Raw genomic sequence first — 4,233 nt, forward strand, 5'->3', positions numbered from 1 at the left:
GAACAGGAGGGGGCGGGGCGGGCGTGGGGGGAGGGGTTATTTATAAGACTGGCGGGCCGTGCCCGGAGCACCCCGCCCACGGTCTGGGCCGGGCAGGCGGGGCCCTTCCAAGGTGGGAGGGGGCCGGTCGGGTCTGGCTAGGGCCCGGAGCCGGCGCTGGAACCCCTCCCCCGCAGCAGCCGCCTGCTGGGTTCCGATGCTCTGGGGACTGCGGCGGCTGTCGGGGATTTTTTTTATTTATCGAAGCTGTTCATTCTGGCAATGACTCTGCGCTCGCAGGGCCTTCTTGAAGCTCTGTTTTTACTGTACGGTATTTAAATCGAAACACACGTTTCTAAGCAATACGAGGCCGCCACCTGGTTCCCTTTGGTAGCACCCTGGGGGCAGAAGGCACACGGGGCCCAGGACCCGCTCCCAGCTCCCCCCAACCCACAAAGGCTGCTTTCATGCACTTTTTACGTAAGAAAAAGGAAAAAGAAAAAAAAATCTTTGCCACAAACTGAGCCGCGGAACCTCCCGCCCTGCTCCCTTTCCCCTGCCCTCTCCTAGCCTCTTTTCTCCCCCTTCCTCCTTTTCTGCAGTCAGGCTGTAGCAGAGACAAGGGCCGTGGCTGAGAGAATGGGGCCTTAGGAGTCCCAGGGGGCAGCAGGAAAGAGAAGGAGGTGATGGCTGCCCCTGGAGGCACGGCCTCTTCTTGCTCTGGGATGGGAAGGCAGTGTACCTGGGGCTGGGTCCCCTGGGACAGGTGCCCCTGGCAGGGCATTAACCCCGGGCCCAGGTGATGGGGTGACAAACGGACCCTGAGCAGGGGGGACAGCAGAGCCGGGATATTGAGTAACTTCTGAGTCCCCCAGGGTCCTTCCTGCTTAAAGCCTGGAGTCACCAGGGCCCATAGTGAGCGTGAGTGTGTGTGTGTGTGTGTGTGTGTGTGTGTGTGTGTGTGTGTGTGAGAGAGAGAGACACACACACACACACAGGGTGGGGGTAGGGGGCGGCTGCCTGTTCTGCTCCACCTCCCCCCAACCGCCAGCCCAGCAGCCTTTAGGGAGGGCTAATCTCAGGGTTACAATGGGGAGGGTGGCTAGGTGGGCAGCTGTTCTTGGCCTGTCGTGGCTGCTCTCCCACTGACTTGGGGCCCTCGTTGCGCTGGCTGGACTCCCCCATTCCCCCTCTTCTGGGCTGTTTCACCCATCCTTTCTCCCTCCTGGGCCAGTAGGTGTCTGGGAACATTATCTCCCTACTTCCTCTGCCCCCACCCTAAAGCTTCTGGCTGGAAACAAGTCTCTCTCTGCTCCTCTCCAGTCCCCTCTGTTCTGGCCTTCGGCCGCCCCCCCAAATCTGATCTCAGCCCATTGGAGGGGATAGAACAGCCCCCATCCATGCTGTGCGACCCTAAGGAAGGCCCTTCCTCTCTCTCTCTCTCTCTCAAGCCCGCAGTTTCCTCATCTCTAAAATAGTGGATTGGACTCGGTCTCCAAAGCTAGCTCCGTCTCCTCTCTAGCTGTGGTGTTTGAGTCAACCCTCCTTCGGGGTCAGGGGCCTCGGTGGGCCCTGAGAGAGGTACCCTCTAATCATAGGAGGAAAGAGGCTTTGTGGTACCTTCCAAGGAGGCTTCCAGACTCTGGCCCCTGCCTCCCTCCCTTGCGGTCTCTCCTTGCCAGGGCTGTGTTGAGGTGGCATCAGGGGGTGCCAGGGCCGGTCTTCCAGCGCCTGGCCTCCTCCAGCCCTTTCCTCCATTTCTTGTTCTCTGTGTACCCAGTACACAGTGGGGTCTCTGCCTGCTGAGGACACAAAAAGCCAGAGCCTGGGAGTGTCCCTGTGTTCTGGGCAGCGGGGGAGCTGTCTGGGCTTGTGACCCTCCCCAGGGCGGTGCCTGGTTAGTTGGGAGAGAGGGGAGGGGGTGGCAGAAGAGGCCTTGGCCTTTAGGGGCCTTCGCTGGTCCCCGTCCCTTCTGTTCCTCCCCGGGTTCCTTCCCCCTCCCCCCTCCTTGGGCTCCCACTCCCTCTGTCCTTCTGCTCACTCCTCTTCCAGCTCTCTCCCACCTTTCCTTTAGCTGACTTCATTTCTTCCCTTCCTCCTTGCCTCCATCTCTCCCCTTGTAACTGTCCCCGTCCTCCTCTTCTTTCACCCCTACCCCTGACTTTCTTGCTCCCAGATAAGAAGATAAGCTATCATGGTTGTATTTGCAATCCACGGATTAGAGAATTAAGTATTTATTATTATTATTATTAATTATTATTATTATTAATTATGATGTAAATTTGCCGCCTGGTCTTTGTTGACTTGCGTTTCTTGGTGGCTTGGCATGAAGTCCATGCTGGTCACCTTCCCATTCTTGTCCCCCTTTGTCCCCCCAGTTATCTGGGAGATGATTGAGTGAGGCTGTCCTCTGCCTGAGGTCACAGATGAGGGTGCGGCAGGCAGGGGATGAGGGGGCTCCTTTCCTCCCTCTCCCCTCCCGCCCATCTCTAGAGTTACTGACTTGTGACCAGGGTCCTCAGGATCCTCTCTTGGGCTCATGCTTTGAGATCCCAAGCTGTCCCTTCTTCCCAGTCTCAGGAGGCCACCAAGCCTGGGGACTGAGCTGGCAGGGACAGCTGGGACTCAGGGATGCATGGGGGATCCTGGAGCAGAGGAAAATGAGAAATACAGCCTCCTGACTCGTCCTGGCTCCTTGGCTCCCATGGGATCCAGGGGTCAGAGGCAGTACCCCCCATGAGACCAGTGATGGGGAGAGGAGAAGGGGGCTATGGATTGGCTCACTTTGTGCTCAGTTGTTGTGGGGGGGCTCCGGGCTGGGCCCTCCTCCTCCTCAGCCAGGCCACATCAAATCCCCTGCTAGGCCCCCTCTGTGGAGACCCTGCTGCCTGTCCTCTCTCCTCCCCACCATAGCCAGTCCAGCCTGGCCCCTTGCTCTTAGGCCAGGGAGCCTCCCCCTCTGGCCCCTTCCCCCCAGGTCGTGGCAGATTGGGAGGGGCCCGGCTGCCCCCCCCACCTGGTGGAGCTACGTATCGGTGACCGGCAGCGGCCGGCCTCTCCCTCCCTCTTTCTGTTCTTTTCTTTTGTATTTGGAAACAACGTGTTGTAATAAAGACTCCTATAGATGTTTCAACTTGGCTTTTCTCTCTATGAGGGGAGGACAGTGAGGGGGGCAGGGGGGCATGTGGCTCAGAAAGACTGTTGGCACTGAAATCAGCATGACCTGGAGGGGAGACAGAAAGAGCAGTCACAGGCCTTCTCTTTGGGGCTCTTCCAGTCTGAGCGATGGGGGGCAGGGAGAACAGACCCAGGATCTGTCCTTGGGGTGCTCCCAGTCTGAGCAATGGGGGGCAGGGAGAACAGACCCAGGATCTGTCCTTGGGGAAATGACGTCCCAGGGTCAGAGAAACAAGGGGCTCTGAGCCGACTTCCCATTGGCTCTAATGATGTGGTCCTAAGGAACAGATCCCAATATAAATGGGAGACTCAAGTGTGGAACTGTAAGGAACTTGGCCTCCTTCAGGCCCTGTGGGGCCTGGCCCTAGGGCGCACAGGTTAGGGGGCTGTCCAGTTCCCAGTCGCCTCCTCCACGTTCTGGGCATTGCCTGGCCCACCTCAGGAGGCCAGAAGGGGCTGAGGGCAGCAGAAGCTCAGCGCTGCCCCCGGCTGGGTTTGGTCTAGTACTGAGCGGGCAGGGCTCAGACGCTAAGGGGTCCGAGGTCCTGGGCAGGCACACTCACTTTGTGGCCACGGGAAAATTGCTTTTTCCTCTCTGGGCCCCTTGTAGGGGCAGTACAGGTCCGGAATAGTGCTTCTCAACCTGTGGGCCCCTGCGTTATTGGGAAGGGTCCATGCATCCACACCAAACATTGCTGCATTGTGTCTCGTCCACTGGAGGATGCTAACTCTGCATAGGCTCTGCTGTATTGGGATCCGCGATGGACTTTTAAAGGGCCTGCTGCTGGGGAGGGAAGGGGGGAAAGGACTGACCACTGGAGGGTCAGCTGGGCCTCTAGAGTTGGAGGAGCTAAGCATGTGGACTTCACAGGACTGGCAAAGGACTGGCATCTGGAAGGAAGGCAGAGCAGAGGCACAAACCCCGCCGCACAGGTCCACAGCACTGCCCAGGCGGCCAGAGCCTGCTTCAAAGGCACTTGGCTAATATTTAACACAATAAATAAAAACACAATGAAACATAGATATTATTACAAGAGTTGGTCAATATGCAGCCTGCGGGAGAAGGGGGAGAGGAGG

The sequence above is a fragment of the Phascolarctos cinereus genome, unplaced genomic scaffold (assembly GCF_003287225.1).
Source record: "Phascolarctos cinereus isolate Bilbo 61053 unplaced genomic scaffold, phaCin_HiC Scaffold_9;HRSCAF=440, whole genome shotgun sequence".
Lineage (NCBI taxonomy): Eukaryota > Metazoa > Chordata > Mammalia > Diprotodontia > Phascolarctidae > Phascolarctos > Phascolarctos cinereus.